Here is a 17,594-nt window from a genome sequence, read left to right as displayed (position 1 = left end):
TATTGAGTCATTACTATGGACAACCATGGTGCTTTACGTGTCTTCTCATATACGGTAGGTAGGTACTATCTACCATTAATGCCATTTTACAGATGAGGACATCAAGGCTCAGAAGAGTACATAACCTGATCAAGATTCACATGGCCAGAAAGAGCTAGAGCTGGCCCAGGACACCAAGAGTCTGCAATCTTGCTCACATGCTGTGCTACTGACTGACTAGCACAGAAGAGTTACATGGCAGAAAGAACAAAAATACTACCAGCTATTACCGAATACTCATTTATGAACCTTCTACATTGTCCCAGCAATTTCTCCTTAAGTGCCCTATGGTCCTGACTAACCTCGTAGCCTGAAACAATGGACACTTTTTTCCTTAGGAACTCTGTTAATCTGGAGTTCTGCTTTCCGTTTGGCACTGAGCCTACAGCACTGGTTGTAAGATGCTGAATCTGCAGATTACCTTTTAAACGGAAAATAAAGGGTAAAAGGTAAGAAGGACAGAAAACCACAGACAGCTAGAAAAGACTAATATCTCCACTTTCTTTCCTGAAAGGTCATCCGATGACCAAGATGGATTCTCCCACTCTGCTGCCCAAATCTTTTCCCATAAGCGTCCACTACAGCCCTACAGAATGATAAATCCTGTGACATTTATGAGCTACCTGAAGGTTAAAATATCCAGGAAATGTTGAGTCCATTTTGGAAAAAAGCTCTCACCAAATTAAAATCAGCCCTGCAAAACAAAAGTAAACCAAAGGTCTGCAAAGTCATCCAGCTCGCATGATTTTGTCAAATTTCCTAGGAGACTTTCATCAGCACTCAGAGCAGGTAAGAGATGCTTTTTATTTTCCTTCAGGAGAAAGCTACAGGACACTCCCTAAGCCTCTGAGACCAGGCTCTGCGCGTCACACCCTGGAGGCCAGGGGGGCAGCCAGCCAGCGCTCCAGCAGCTCCCTGCACAGGGGCTGTGTCTGCCAAAAGTTTGCGACCGTCAGTGAAGGGAGATGTCACAGTTTGGTCAGGCTTGCTGGCCAAGCCTGACACTGGTTCACTGTAGGCTGTCATCTCCTCCCACCAGACAGAGCAGAGGCAGAGGCAGAGGCAGAGAACGTACCCCTGGTTCCTTGTCCTTTTCTGCCAGTATCTTCAAATGAGGAAGGAACGAATGACAGAGCACTGTGGGGAATGTGTCCTTAATCACCCAGTTCTGCTCTGGGTGGGTTCTGCCAAGCAAATGCGTCTATAGGATCCCTCCACTTCCGATCAAGAGAAGCAAAGAGAGTCCTTCTAATGGAGACCTGGTTTCCTTTCTTTCTCTTGTCATTAGATCAGCTCACTGTTTACACAGCCAGAAGAGCTGAGCAGAGAGCTGGATCAGCCAGAGTCCAGCTGCTTCCTGTCTTTCAAAAAGTTCCTTAAGTGGGGAATCCTTTGCCATTTGGTTGGCTGTACCAGAGACAAAGCTCTTGAGAGAAGACAAGACTGCACTTGCCATCTATGACCTCTTACTGTCAGGTCAAAGGGACACTCACAATGTCTGGGTAAGCCCACTGCTAGGTGAACCAACAGTGATCCCAGGAATGCTGATGTGGTCATGTGCATCAAGCATGTTCCTGGACCAGGGTAACTGGGTGTCCCTTCACCCAGGCCCTTCCATTTGACAGAGCAGCCGAGGAAGGATGGGGGCAACTGGTTCAAGCTACAAGAACTCTCCCAATCCACTACAACATTTATCATGCAATATCAACTCGCGTTTTTGTGCTCTGGAGACCGATACACTTCTCATTTTCCAAAGCTGCAACCTTTTCCTTTAAGACCTGATTTCTCAGGGCGGGACCATGTGCTGGCGGCGTGTTGCTCCAGTTTCCCTCCCCAGCCCTCCCTTCTCCCCCTCCCCATGCTGATGCGCTATTTTAAAGGCTGCCCCAGTTCTGCCTGTCTCTGGGATCACCTAAAGGTAGAAGAACCAAAGGAAGCAACCAGGGTAAAGAAAGCCACGCCACGCAGATGGGAGGTCCTGGGGCAGACGGGCAGATGAGGGTGCCTCTTGGCCGAGGAGCTCAGAGAGCGCCCACTCCTTGACTTTGTCCTTAGCATTCAGTTCTTAGTTTCCAGCCTCAATCTTTCTGTCACATCCTCATGGTGCTTAGTGTCAATAAAATGGGACTTGAAGAAACTAATTTTAATAAATGGGATTTATTACAAATAAAGATCAAGGGGTAACCCTGATGATTTTCTTTTACATTTCTAAGCTGTAGGTATTACATTCTTCACCCTCAAAGACACAGACTCCCTCTCTGTCAACACAGAAATAAGTGAAAGCCAATGCACAATTTATCAGTTGCTGAGGTGTGAGTCAGTCTCTCCTAGAGAACGTTCTCGACTGGGAAAGGCCCAGGAATTCTGGCTTTTGCCTCTTCCAAAACCTCTCTTCTGGACTCAACCTCTGCAGTTCTGTTCTGGGGCCTGGAGGTTCACCTGTTTCCCCAGAAATTTCTCATAAGCAGACATCAGAAGAAGCCATACTGACAATTAAAGTTTAATGTATCTGTGTGTGTGTGTTTACATACCTGTTGTGATACATCAATTTGACTGGGTCATGGGGTGCCCAGATTATTTGGCTCAACATTATTTCTGATGTGTCTGTGAGGGTGGTTCCAGATGAGATCAGCATTTGAAACCAGAGACTGAGTGAAGCGGACCGCCCTCCCCAAGGTGAGCAGGCCTCATCCAATCCACTGAGGACCTGAATAGGATCAAAAGGCAAAGAGGAGAAATTTCACTCTCTCTCTGCCTAACTGCTTCAGGTGGGACACAGGTCTTCTCCTGCCCTTGAACTAGGACGTACACCATCAGCTCTCCTGGTTCTCAGGCCTTCAAACTCGAACTGCAACTACATACTCCACGAGTTTTCCCAGGTCTCCAGGGTGCAGATGGCAGATCATAGGATTTCTTTCTTTTTTTTTTGGAGACGGAGTCTGGCTGTGTCACCCAGGCTGGAGTGCAGTGGTGCGATCTCGGCTCACTGCAAGCTCCGCCTCCCAGGTTCACGCCATTCTCCTGCCTCAGCCTCCGAGTAGCTGGGACTACAGGCGCCTGCCACCACGCCCGGCTAGTTTTTTGTATTTTTAGTAGAGACGGGGTTTCACCATGTTAGCCAGGATGGTCTCGATCTCCTGACCTCGTGATCCACCCGCCTCGGCCTCCCAAAGTGCTGGGAGATCATAGGATTTCTCAGCTTCCATAATCATGTGAGCCAATTTCTTATAATACATCTCTACACACACACACACACACACACACACACACACACACACACACACTCTCACTCACTCACTCTGTTGGACCTGTTTCTCCAGAAAACACTGACCAATAAATCTGTCTATTAAAATACCAAACAAAAATTTTAAAGGACTAGCAACATCAGATGTTGGTAATGCTGGTGAAGATGTGTAGCAATCGGAACTCTCACATGTGTTTGAGGGAATATAAAATGACACAACCACTTTGGGGAAAGGTCTAGTAGTTTCTTACAAAACAAACATACACCTAGCCTATGACCCAAGCAATTTCTCATCTATGTATTTACCCAAAAGAAATGTCAACATATGCCTACAAATAGTCATTTACAAGAATGCTCATCACAGTTTTATTCCTAACAAGCAAAAACTGGAAACAATCCAAATGTCGGTCAACAGAATGGATATAGAAACTGTGGTACATCCATGGAATAAAATGAAACACTACTCAGCTATAAAAAGCAATGAATTACGGATACACGCAACAACATGGATGAATTAAAACATGCCAAGTGAGGGACACAAAAGTGCACACATGATTCTAATTATATGAAGTTCCAGAAAAGGCAAAATTAATCTACTGTGGAAGAAATCAGAACAGTGGTTGTCTCTAGGGGTCAGGGTGGGGATGGAGATTCACTGAGAAGGTAATGAGAGAACTTTCTGGGATGACAAAAATATTCTATATCATGAGGAGGGTCTGTGTTACACACGTGTATGTGTTTGTCAAAATCGACCAAATACACACTTAAGATTTGAGATTTCGTTGTTTGCAAATTTTACCTCAACCAGAAAAAAAACCTGTAAACAAGTGTGGAACTGTAGTTAACGATCTATATCAGGGAAGTACACTGATGTCTGCAATAAAATGAACAAAAAAATAAGATGCATAAGTTAAACTTCTTCCAACTTTTCCAAACGTTTGAAATTTTAATAAACATTGAACAAAGTGTCAAGCAGTGAGCTGTGTTGTGAAGAAAAAGCCAAGCAGAGTGGGTGGGGGTGCTAATTTGGATACAGCGGTCAGGGACAGCCTCTGAGGAGGTGACAGGTATGCAGAGCCCTTGAGGTATTAGAAGAACAGTGAGGGCAGAGCATCCAGGCACCGCAAGGACAAGGGCAGTGGGTGACAGCTGGGGGCACACTCTCACTCTCAATCCTTGTATATGCTCAAATACCTTTCTTTCATTCTGACAGCTGAATGGATAGCTTGCCTGGGTACAGGATGCTTGAGTTGCATTCCTTTTATCCCCGTGGTCTGTAGATGAAATTCCAGCATCTTCTAGCTTCTTGGTGTTGCAAATAGGAAATCTGGTGCCAGTGTGACTCTTTTTCCTTAATAATTTGTTCCTTTGGCTTCTGAAAGCTTGAAGATTTTTCTCTTCATCCTAAGAGTTCAGAAATGTTACCAGGACATGCTTAGAGTGTCTTCTCTTATCAGTTTTACCTTTCATTATGCAGACTCAAGTCTTCCTTCTTTAGGGAAATGTTCTTCTATATGTTTCATTACTTCCCCTGGTGGTAAGTCATCAATGCTGTTCACCAAATATTTCTAGCCTTCCTCCTTTCATCCATATATAATGACTGTATGTGCCCGCTCTCTTCGAAGTTAAGAGTGGGTCTGTGATTTGCTTTGGCCAATGAAATGTGAGTGGAAGAACGTGCACACACCCAAGCGGACTTTAAGAGCCAGGGCAGGCCGGGCGCGGTGGCTCAAGCCTGTAATCCCAGCACTTTGGGAGGCCGAGACGGGCGGATCACGAGTTCAGGAGATCGAGACCATCCTGGCTAACACGGTGAAACCCCGTCTCTACTAAAAAAAAAAAAAAAAAAAAAAAAAAATTAGCCGGGCGAGGTGGCGGGTGCCTGTACTCCCAGCTACTCGGGAGGCTGAGACAGGAGAATGGCGTGAACCCGGGAGGCGGGGCTTGCAGTGAGCTGAGATCCGGCCATTGCACTCCAGCCCGGGCAACAGAGCTAGACTCCGTCTCAAAAAAAAAAAAAAAAAAAAAAAGGGCCAGGGCATGACCCGCCATTCTACCTGACTGCTGCAGGGACCGGGGAGCAGGTGTTGTGAAGAAGCCCCTGCTGGCTCAGGTCCCTGAGTAACAACAGTGAGCAGAGTCCCCACTCTGGATCTGCATTGTCTGCGGCAGCATCGGGAAGAAATCAATGTGCCGAGCTGAGCCAGCGAGCTTCTGGGACCGTGTATTATGACAGCATAAGCTAGTCCTGGCCAGTCCTGCCTCAGGCACTCTTCCTCTAACCTTCTTCTTTCTAGAACTCCTGCTGCTTGTATGTCAAATCTCTTGGTTCTATCTTCCAGGTCTCTTATCTCTTTCTCCTAACTTCTCTTTGCATTTTCTCTGGAGCTCAGCCTTTCTAACTTTGCCTGGCCCTCAACTGCCTCCCCCATGCTTGGCTCAAGGAGGTAAATGGTTGGCACTGGGAGTCAAGGAGTTAGGATATTTATATTCTGCTCTTTACAAATATAGGCTTCCTTGTATCAACTACAATCTAGGTACTTGTCATTTTCAATATTTGTATTCCATATGATAATCTAGTAATATTGTGCCTAGCCACTTTCTTCTGTTGGGTGTTAGGATTCTCAATTTTTACCAACTATAAAGATCCTCTTAGTAGTGATCTTCATTTTCTACTCTAAGCATGGTATATTCCACTCCAACATATTTCTGCTGTTTCTGAATTCTACACTGACTGGTATGGAAGAAAGAGAATCAGACTAGGCATCAGAAGAAAACAGGCTTTCCCAGTCACTAGCCAGATGGCCTTGTACGAGATACTTAGTAATAGTCAAGTAGTGCCCTTCCTATTCCAGAATTGTTTTAAAGTCCAACCAAGGATGGATGTGTGAATGCTCTGTGCAGAGTAAACCATTTTATCGGCTGCATCTGGTACTGCTCAAATATACTGAAGCTTGCTGGTAAATCTGTCCATTCGAGGAAATTCACAAATTCTTCAGGCAAAAAAAGTGAAAAATGAGCTGAACTTACATAATGTATTTTGTGGACTCCAAGATGCCATCAATTGTAAGAGGCACCATTATAAAACTCCAAGAAAGGGAAGAAAAACTGCCAACAATTTTTTTCGATATGGTATTCCACAGATATTTATAATTTTAAGATGTGATTATATGACAAATCTCGATTTTAAAGTTGTTAAATTGTGAAGTGTCTGTGCCTTAGAATCAACGAACATATGAAAATACATATATGAATATTTGAAAAATCATACAGACTGAATTCCAATAATAGACCCAATAAATTTATTCCTGGCCGGGTGCATTTATTCCATGCCTCTAATCCCAGCACTTTAGGAGGCCAAGGCGGGTGGATCACTTGAGCTCAGGTATTCAGGGCCACCGTGGGCAACACGGTGAAACCCTGTCTCTACCAAAAGTATAAAAATTAGCCAGGCATGGTGGCACGTGCCTGTGGCCCCAGCTACTTGGGAGACTGAGGCGGGAGGATGGCTGGAGCCTGTAAGTTGAGGCAGCAGTCAGCCTTGATTGGGTCATTGCACTCCAACCTGGGTGACACAGCAGGACCCTGTCTCAAACTTATTCCTTTCCACTTACTGCAAACCAAAAGAGCCTGAGTGAAGACATTTGTCTACAGCTAGGAACAAAAGGAAGGACTGCACAGTGTGTGCATGGAAGTGAGCATGAGGACATCAAACCCACCCTGCTGTACAGTAAGTCCAGGCTACAGCCTGCCAGGTGGAGCCTCAGCAACAGCATTCCAGTCACATGAAGAATGGGGAAAGCACCTACCAGGAGCAGGAGCTACGGCCATTCATTGGTCCTCTTCCCTTTGACCCTCTAGCCCATTTCTTCCAAAGAGAGGCCCTTAAAGGGCTACTTAGGAGGGAAATGACGGGGAAGTAAGGGCAGGGACATGATGGTCCAATGACCTGAGTCTGAGCAGATACAAGAAGCTGAAAACTGACCAGGTGCAGTGGCTCACACTTGTAAGTCCAACACTTTGGGAGGCTGAGGCAGGAGGATTGCTTTAAGTCAGGAGTTCAAGACTGCCAGCCTGGGCAACATAGTGAGACCCCCATCTCTACCAAAAAAAAAAAAAAAAAGGCAGCAGCAGCACTAGTAGCAGCAGCTGAAAATGTCAGCATAAGTGTGAAATGTGAATCAAGTCTCTAACTACTGTCTAAGAAAGATGAATATCGATTTATAACTCCTTGTCACCTGGCTACCAAGCCTGGGCAAATTTAGGGGCATTCAATTATGACTCAAACAGTGTGGATGTAAAGTCTCCAGGGAAACACTTGGCTTGTATTTTGGAGATGTCTTATTTAAAGGATGGACCATCTGTTGAAAAAGGAGATCCTCTTCCTCTTGGTGCAGTAGCCCAAGAATTTCTTCTAGTTCTTAGACATTAGGGATTACCTACAAGCTAGGCAGTAGGATAGACAGGTCTGGTCAGGAAATGCCTGGTCATTCAAATGAACATCACGCTCTCCTTGCACATGGCTGCTCCACCTCTGTTTCCACGGCCGACACACTGCACACCTACATCTCTTGGACCCAAAACCCACTGCTGCTGTGGTGTGGACTTTCCAGCATTTGGGCAATGCCAGAGAACACTCCTAAGAGTGGGATGAATTCCCCTGCCTGTTCCTCATAAAATCAGCAACAACTGGAGCCAAGGACCACCTTCCCTCAAGAAACAAAAACAAAGGCAACAACAAAAACTGCTCTCTAGGTAAAAACGGCAGTTACCACTCCCAAGGGATTTGTGGGCTGTCTATACAGCAGAAGAAAGTGTCACTTCCTCCACCTTCAGAAGGAACTCTCTGTCCAAGTAGGACCAGCCATGCAGGTCAGGCTTCACTCTTGGCAGATGCCCTCAGAAGATCTTCCTAGAAAAACAGGACTGGCCTTGGAACTGCCCATTTGCAGCTTGCTTCTTCCCTGGATATAGACTGTTTTCCAAGTCCTGGAGTCCTTATTTTTATTTGTTTATTTTTGAGACGGAGTCTTGCTCTGTCCCCCAGGCTGGAGTGCAGTGGCGCAATCTCGGCTCACTGCAAGCTCCGTCTCCCCGGTTCACGCCATTCTCCTGCCTCAGCCTCCTGAGTAGCTGGAACTACAGGCGCCTGCTACCACGCCCGGCCAATTTTTGTATTTTTAGTAGAGACGGGGGTTTCACCATATTGGCCAGGCTGGTCTCAAACTCCTGACCTTGTGATCCACCCACCTCAGCCTACCAAAGTGCTGGGATTACAGGCATAAGCCACCACACTCGGCCCTGATTTTTTTTTAAGAGACAGGGTCTCCCTCTGTTGCCCAGGCTGGAGTGCAGTGATGGGATCTTGGCTCACTGCAACCTCCACCTGCCGGGCTCAAGCAGTCCTCCCACCTCAGCCTCTCAAGTAGCTGGGACTACAAGTGAGGGCGCCACCGCGCCCAGCTGGAGTCTTTATTGATGTCATTAGAAATCCCAACCTCCAACTAACTTTCCTTTTTTTGTGGAGTGTGTGTGGGGTCAGGGTAGGTGTTTAGAGGGCAAAAGGGAAAAAAGAGTTAGGGAAGGGAAAAGGACAATGAAGGAAACTTTCACAGAGAATCTATACGGGACCAATAGTTGATTTCTGGGCTCCTAAAGGCATTGTCTACCCTACTGTCCACCCTACTGGCTGATAGGAATTTTTCGCCAACAAGAAAGGAAATGCCGGAACACGCTATTAGATCATCTTCAGCACAGCATCTGACTCACCAGCGAACGAACAAGACACTCACATCTAAGTGACTGCTCATATGGAATGAAACCATTTGCCTTGCACTATGTAACTTATAACAGTTGATGCCAACAGCCCAGCCTTTCTGTCACTGGAGGTCTGTAAGAAGGCTCCTTGCACGGCTCCCAGTATAATCCTGGGATGCAGAATGCGTGTGCTGCTGTATTCATTTCATTAAAACAATCAGCTCGGCCAGGCACAGTGGTGGAAGGGAAGGGGAGGGGAGGGAAGAAAGAAAGAAATGTATGGAAGAGAATTTAAAAAACAAGCAGCCAAATATAATGGAAAAACATGGATCTGGGCTCAGAACTCCAGCATTCAAGTGCTGACTTCTCCACGCACAAGTTATGTGACCAAGGGCAAGTCCCTGAACCTCCCTGAACTTCCATAAAACAGGAATCATTTTACCACCCCAGCCATGACATGGGAACATGTGTGTAACCAGCTGTACAAAGATGTGGTAGGCAGAATAATGGCTCCCTAAACAAGTCCACCTCCAAAGCCCCAGAACCTGTGAATGTTTATCTTATGTGGCGAAAATAACTTGGCAGATGTGATGAATACAGGACCTTATTCAGGTGGGTCCGATGAATCACGGGGTCTTTATTACGGAAAGAGAGAGGCAGAGAAGAAGATATGACTATGGAAGCAGACAGACAGAGATTTGAAGATGCTTTGCTGCTAGCTTTGAAGTTAGAGGAAGGGACCATGAGCCAAGGAAAGCGTGGCCTCCAGGAGCTGGGAAAGACAAGGAAATGGATTCTCCCCCAGAGCCTCCAGAAGCAGCACAGCACTGGCTGCAGACACCTTGATTTCAGCCCAGCGAGACCACTGCAGATTTCTCATCTCCAAAAATGCAAGAAAATACATTTGTGTTGTCAAATTTGTGGATATTTGCTACAGTAACAATAGGAAATGAATGTAAAACCTTCTAAGAGAAATGGCTGTTCTTCAACAACTTTTTTTTTTTTTTTTTTGAGACGGAGTCTCGCTGTGTTGCCAGGCTGGAATGCAGTGGAGTGATCCTGGCTCACCACAACCTCCACCTCCCAGATTCGAGCAATTTCTCCTGCCTCAGCCTCCCGAACAGCTGGGATTACAGGCATGCGCAACCACGCCTGGCTAATTTTGTATTTTTAGTAGAGACAGGGTTTGTACATGTTGGTCAGGCTGGTCTCAAACTCCTGACCTCAGGTGATTAGCCCGCCTCGGCCTCCCAAAGAGCTGGGATTGCAGGCATAAGCCACCGCCCCCGGCCCCAGCTACTTTTTTGTGTTTTTAGCACAGATGGGGTTTCACCATGTTGGCCAGGATGGTCTTGATCTCCTGACCTCGTGATCCACCCACCTCAGCCTCCCAAAGTGCTGGGATTACCCGCTCAAGCCACCACGCCCAGCCTGGATCAACTCTTAAAGGAGAGTAGCTGGGGTTCCCTGGCTCTGCTGAAAATTATGAAGCAGGATATCTTAGTCAATTTGAGCTGCTGTAACAAAATACTGAAGGCTGGTGGCTTAAACAATAAACATTTCTCTCTCACGGTTCTGGAGATTGAGAAGCCCAAGATCAAGGTGCTGCCAGGTCTGATGTCTTGTGAAGGGCCTCTCCCTGATTTGCGAATGGCCACCATCTTTGCTGTGTCTCACATGCTGGAGAGAAAGCGCTGGTGTCTCTTCTTCTTTTGGGGGCACTAGTAATTCCATCACAAAGGCACCACACTCACGACCTCTTCTAAACTCACTTATCTCCCAAAGTCCTCCTTCAAATACCATCACATTGGGGATTAAGCTTCAACACATGAATTTTGGGGGAGTAGGGGGATAAAACACATTCAGTCCATAGCACATGGCATCCTCTCTTGGGAAACCATTGAAAACTGTGCCCCAAGAGAGGATGCCACGGGCTATGGACTGAATGTGCCACACTTAATAGGATAAGCAGCCAAATCAATCAGTCTATCCATTCATATGTATTCTAGTTATTAAGTTGTAAGGAAAATGGCAAAACAAATACAATTTCTCCCTTCAGTGAACTGATGACCCATTAGGGGAGAGGAGAAAAGACAAGGCCACAGAGTTCTCATTTCTTTCACATCCCAAAGTGGCTGTCTAGTGAATGTGTCCCACACACAGGCTCTGAAACCTACGGGGATGGACATCAGCAGATCCATCAGCCTCCTGAAATAAGATGCCACATTCTAAGGGAGATTCATAGAGTTAGATGTCAAAAGTGTTTGGGCTCAGAACCCGAAAGTTCAGAACCATTTATATAACAAGAGAAAGATTATAGACAGAAGATTAAAACACATAATAGATATTTCAGTAACAATCCAAATATTTGTGATTTACTTTTAGTATGGAGAAGATGGGACTCTGAAGGAAGAGAAAAACTGAATCAGCCCCTCCACAGCTCTACATCTCATGATCAGGGTTGTTTTGATATTTGCTAGGGCATACAAAAGGGTCATTCAGAACAAGTTCCGTTAAGCATATTTTTCCTCTCTCCTGCGTCCGCATATGTAAGCTATTCTCTACCTCACACAACGCTCTCTCAATCCCACCTACACCTGCAGCAACTGCCCCAGTTCCAATGAAGCATCTCCAATGGCCATCTTCACTTCCTCTCCCAGCTCCTCTTGAACCTGCTCCAATCTCTAAAACCGTCCTTTCCACAGTTGCCAACGACCTCCACATGATAGCATCCTAACATCGATTCCTGAGCACTCGGCAGCCATGTGAGAAAGGCGGCCCTCCTCTTCCACCTTTGCTGCACCTGCTGTCTGTGGCCCCCTTACAATATAAGCCCCTTGAAGGCAGAGTCTGTTTATTTTACTGCTGTAGCCCCAGAGCCTGGCATATGATGGGCTCTTGAAAATATGTGTTGGATGAATGAACATCACACTTCATGGAAATGTGTGAAAAAGGCCCAGCTGTACAACCGGAAAGAGATAACAAATTAAGGGCAGTCAGTCTGCTGTCTGAGTCCATTCCCAGCAGAGGCTACCTTCTACCAGTCAAGGTTCCAGTAACTGCCATACCACAGCGAGGGTTAAGTAGGACAGTGAAGCGTGTGTGAGACAGAATGTCGGTTAGGAACCCACTGCGGTCATGCTGCTTCCTGCCCAACCCGCGGTTCTGATAAGGGGTGCAGATAACAATCATGTGTGCATGTGCACAGACTGCGGGTGCCCCTGCCACCATGCTGTGGTGTGCAGTGGGCATGAAGGGAGCTGCTTCGGCTGCCACCTGGACAGGTCCTGACAGTGCCCAGAGACACTTCCAGGGGGGAAAAGCAGCCAGCATGGTGACCTGGGCTTATGACCCCAGGCAGGGGTTGGCAAAGGACCCAACAGCCATTTCCCGGACAGTGGGAACTTCTGCACTCTGATAGAAACATTTCCTTAATACATTTATTCAATATTTTTTAATTATTACTTTTTATAGAGACAGGGCCTTGCTATGTTACCCAGGCTGGCCTCCAACTCCTGGCTTCAAGTGATCCTCTTGCCTAGGCCTCCCGAAGTACTGGGATTATAGGCATGAGCCACTGCAATGGGCCTAAAAAAACTTTATTATGGAAATTTTCAGACGAACAAAAAAATAGAATAAAGTGAGCTCCCAGGTACTCATCACCCAGCTTCAACAATGATCAAATCAGGGTCAGTCCTATCTGATTTTCCCCTGAGGTGTCCACATCTTCGTTTGCTGGAACAACCCCCGTTCAAGCTTGTCATCTTGGTGTAATAGCTCCCTCTTTCAGTTTCAGTCATGCCTGGGACTGAATGATAAATTACATGGTCATCTGATCTTTATCCCAACTCACTCTCCCTGATCCAGATTATTTTGAAGAAAATTCCAGACACTAAATAAATCCACCCATGAATATTTCACAATGTGGTAGTAAAGGCTTAAATACAGCTCCACACCCTTTAGACACCCACTTATGCAGCACTGTGCCCTCTCCTCTCAAGGGGCTGTTGGAAGGGTCACCCACTAGGCTCTGTGCCACATGCTGGCACATGGAGCCCCACCGGGTGGCAAGACCCCAGCTTAGGGATGGGGCTGACACACATGCAGAGAAGAGACTTATGCCAGCCTGACTCCACTGCATCGCCTCCTTCCATGGCACCACGCTGCCTCCATACAGGAGGTCTAGAAATGGTCACGGACAGCAGGAGAGCAGAACAGACCAGCAGTCTGTGGCTCATTTTACACATGCACACAGAAGGAGCAGCACGAGTTTCAATCATTCAGAGTGAAAAAATGCAAACCTCAAACCGACCCACAGAGAATAAAATCCCAATCTTTATCTTTGCTCTCTGGGTGGTATCACTGTAAGATTCCAGAGCTAGGATGACAGGGTATTTTAAGCAACCTACCTTCCTGACATTTACGAGAAAACAGTGAGAGAAAAGGGACATAATCATGTTTTCTGAGTCCTCAGAAGTGAACCGCAAAGTTCACTGGTCTATGATCCGGCAACTCTATTTCTGGGTATATTTCCTAGCAAAATCCTCACACAGGTCAATCAGAAGACAGCACAAGGATGTTGGCCACAGAACCATGTCAGGTAGCAGATGAGCCCCACGGGAATGGGCAAGGTCCCTGCAGAGCATATACACGATGAATACTATGCAGCAGCCACAAGCAATGGATTCAATGTGCACAATGGACAGATCCAAAAATAGTGCTGAGAGAAAAAAAGAAACAAAAGAATCTGTAGCACCAGGCCATTTGTGCCATTTTACCTACGTTAAAAACATATGCACACAACGAAAACCCTAGATTAACAAAACCATACACACAAAACCCATGTATGCACAGAAATCAGCAATTAATAATAAACCAATACACCAAACATATTCAATTGGCTATGGCAGGGAGGGGAATGGACAACAGGAATCAAAGAACAGATCAATGTATGAATGAATAAAACCAAGACAGCAGCCTTGTCAAGACCAGTGAGACCAGCAATAGTGTGTCACACATGTAATAGCATTAACTCAACACCATGCACTGGAGGGAGGTCTAAAAAGAAAGGAAAAATAAGAGCTATTAATAAAAACTAGCAAGCAATCAACGATTGTGCAAAAAAAACCTTGCCTCAATTTTATATTTATGTAATACATAAATATACATAAATACACGTATATAGTGTGTATATATATATATACATTGTGTGTGTGCGCGTATGTGTATATACTGAGAGAGAGAGAGAAAGGTAGGAGGGAGATGGGGTCTCACTTTGTTACCCCAGCTGGTCTCTTAACTCTTAGGCTCAAGCATTCCTCCCACCTTGGCCTCCCAAAGTATGGGATTACAGGCATGAGCTACCGTACCTGCCTGGCCCCTCAATTTTTTAAATGTTTTCTTTCACCAACTAGACAACAGTAGCACTGGGGCCCATCACTACACCAACACAGTACCTGCATCTCAGAGGTGAAGATGGAGGGGCTCAAATGGAGGCCTTCACTGTAATGCCTCCCTCGCAGTGAGGGCCTGGGATTGCTGGTCACAGGGCCACCTGCTTCCAATTGGGTGAGCCATGTCACAGCTCTGTTTACATTTCTTACTTGCAAAAGGAGGGGTTCAATGGGACAATCTACACCTAAAATTGCTTCCTGCTCTAACACTTGACACTTGCACAAGTGTACATGTGTTTGTGTATACTACAACATAGCTAATCCTATGTTCTAAACTGTGTTAATGCTTCATTTTGTGCATATGTTACTGTCTCTAGCGGGTGGACACTGAAGGCTGAATCCACTTTCTCCATTTAACTGGTTACTCTGTGTCGGGCACTGGACTGGACACTGAACAGTACAAGGGGCAGTTTCAGCTCCTTTCTGGAGCTTAAACCTAATGAGGGATCCAGACAAGTAAACAAGCCAGAGTACTACCTTGTGATCAGCATTATGACAGGGACAGGACAAGGTCCCAAAAGAAACGAGGAGTGGGGCCTGCACTGCCATTTTGGGGCCAGTGGGTTCAGGTGACAGTGATGTGAGGAAAGCATTCTTTTAAGAAGGGAAGTTTAGGCTGAGACTAAAAGACAAGCAGGCCAGGCATGGTGGCTCATACCTGTAATCCCAGCAAATTTGGGAGGCTGAGGCAGGAGGACTGTTTGAGTCCAGGGGTTCGAGACCAGCCAGGCCAACATGGTGAAACCCCATCTCTACAAAAAATACAGAAAATCTGACTGCATACCATGTATCTGATAATTAAAAAAAAAAAAATTAACTGGGCATGGTGGCATGCACTTTGTAGTCCCAGCCACTTGGGAGGCTGAGGTGGGAGGAGCGACTGAGCTCAGGAGATTGAGGCTGAAGTAAGCCATGATCGTGCCACTGCACTCAAGCTGGAAAGACCTTATCTCAAAAATAATAAAAAATAAAAGATAAGCAACAGCTAGCCAGGCAGACAAGGGATACCCCAGGCGCAGGAGTCAGGGGTGAAAAGGAAAGAGTTCCCGGTCGAGGGGGCATCCTGTGCAAAGCCCCGGGGTGACAGGGAGATTGTTCTTTCAAAGCACTGGAAGAGTAATGATGTGGTTGGATCAGAAAGGTAGACACCTCAGCAGCTGGGGGTACAGTAGACTGTATTTTCCCCAAACAGTCCCAGGACTATTTCCTGTCCCACACGCACTTCCAGAACCTTGCCACCCTTCATCAAGCGCTGGGGTCTGTTTTCCCTCCCCTTGAACCTGGGTGGGCCTGGGACTATTCTGACCCAGAGTACAACCAAAATGCTATGACTTGTAAGGCTAAGTCACACAAAAGATGCAGCCTCTGCCTAGCTTTCAGGACCCTCACCCTTGAAAGCTTGCCACCATGCTGTGAGGAAGCCCAGGCCACATGGAGAGGCCACCGTCAGTATTTGGATTGATGGCCCTTGCTGAGGTCTCAGTGGAGAACCAGACATGTGAGGGAATGAGCCATCAAAAGATACCTGTGGCCGGGTATGGTGGTTCACAACAGTAATGGGGAGGCCAAGGCGGGCGGATCACTTGAGGTCAGGAGTTCAAGAGCAGTCTGGCCAACATGGCGAAACCCTATCTCTACTGAAAATATAAAAATTAGCCAGGTGTGGTGGTGGGTAATCCTCCTGTAATCCTAGCTACTTCTGAGGCTGAGGCAGGAGAATCGCTTGAACCTGGGAGGCGGAGGTTGCAGTAAGCCAAGATCGCACCACTGCACTCCAGCCTACGTGACAGAGCCAGATTCTGTCCCAAAAAAATAAAAAAAGGCCGGGCGCGGTGGCTCAAGCCTGTAATCCCAGCACTTTGGGAGGCCGAGACAGGCGGATCATGGAGGTCAGGAGATCGAAACCATCCTGGCTGACAAGGTGAAACCCCGTCTCTACTAAAAAATACAAAAAACTAGCTGAGCGAGGTGGCGGGCACCCGTAGTCCCAGCTACTCGGGAGGCTGAGGCAGGAGAATGGCGTAAACCCGGGAGGTGGAGCTTGCAGTGAGCTGAGATCCGGCCACTGCACTCCAGCCTGGGTGACAGAGCGAGACTCCGTCTCAAAAAAAAAAAAAAAAAAAGACACCTGTGCCTGGCCTTCTAGTTTTCAGCTGAGGCCCCAGACATCATAGGCTAGCAGAGACTAGCTGCTTCTGCTGTGCCCTATGCAAATACAGTACCTGACCCACGGAGTCCATGAGCATAATAAACAGTTGCTGTAGGTGATCAAGTTCGGGGGTATTTTGTTACGCAGCACCAGTACGAGAATAAATGGATAAAGCATATTTTATTCACACAATGGAAAACTATTACAGCAAGGTGATGAAAACTCTACAACCATACAGAACAAGATGGGCGGCTCTCACACACGATGTGAATGAAGGAAGCAGACATATGAGTGCACGGGGATCACTATCTGATCCAATCTACTTAAGATACAAAACAGGCAAGGCAAGTCCATGCTGTTACAAGTCAGGAAAGCAGTACCCGCCATGGGAGCTGCAACTGGGAAGGGGTATGGCGGGCGGGGTGGGGGGAGGGTTCCTAGGATGCCAGTACACAGAGGTGTTTAGTTTGTGAACGCATCAGGATGTATGCTTATGATGTAATATAAGCACTCCTTTGTATGGAGAGTAAACGGCAATAAATAGGTTTCCTTTTAAAAAATGCTGACAGAGTGGCAAAAAAATGTGCACGTGGATGCTAAAGAGGAAAGCAGGATCAGTGGGCAAGGCCCATTGAGGGTTTAGGTGCATCATTCCAGAAACACTGCAGAACTATCGAACAGTTCAGAGGTGGCTTCTATTTCAGAAATATTACTTTGGCCACAGTGCAGTAAATGGATTGGGAGGGGTTGAAAAGCTTGCAGAGCAATGGGGAGTTACTGCAGTCATTCAGGCTATTGGTGGTGTGAATGGAGAGGCCAGCCTGGGCTAGGCGGCCCTGCTGCCCTGCCAAACATGAAGGTCCCTATGCTCCTGGGGCCCCTGGGCTAGCTGCCCAATGGGCCATCTGCTGGACTTAGAATCCAGAAGGGACATCTGGTCAACTCAACTCTG

The 17,594-nt window shown here is 46.6% G+C and overlaps 1 protein-coding gene across 13 annotated transcripts in view; it reads right to left on the bottom strand.

Moving 5' to 3' along the window:
- Positions 1 to 17,594, bottom strand: part of ZNRF1 (zinc and ring finger 1) — a 111,506-nt gene that overhangs the window by 23,721 nt on the left and 70,191 nt on the right. For 3 of the 13 annotated variants that reach the window (XR_012429155.1, XR_012429153.1, XR_012429158.1), the window contains exon 2: positions 4,514 to 4,687. The exons of 8 other annotated variants lie outside the window; for them this stretch is intronic. The gene's annotated coding sequence lies outside the window, so the exon portion shown is untranslated. Of the gene's footprint in view, positions 1 to 4,477; positions 4,688 to 17,594 lie in introns of all 13 variants that reach the window. 2 more of the 13 variants (XR_012429156.1, XR_012429154.1) reach the window with 1 other exon arrangement.

Source organism: Macaca fascicularis, chromosome 20 (assembly GCF_037993035.2).
Source record: "Macaca fascicularis isolate 582-1 chromosome 20, T2T-MFA8v1.1".
In the NCBI taxonomy this organism is placed as follows: Eukaryota; Metazoa; Chordata; class Mammalia; order Primates; family Cercopithecidae; genus Macaca; species Macaca fascicularis.
This window is presented reverse-complemented; position numbering and strand designations above follow the sequence as displayed.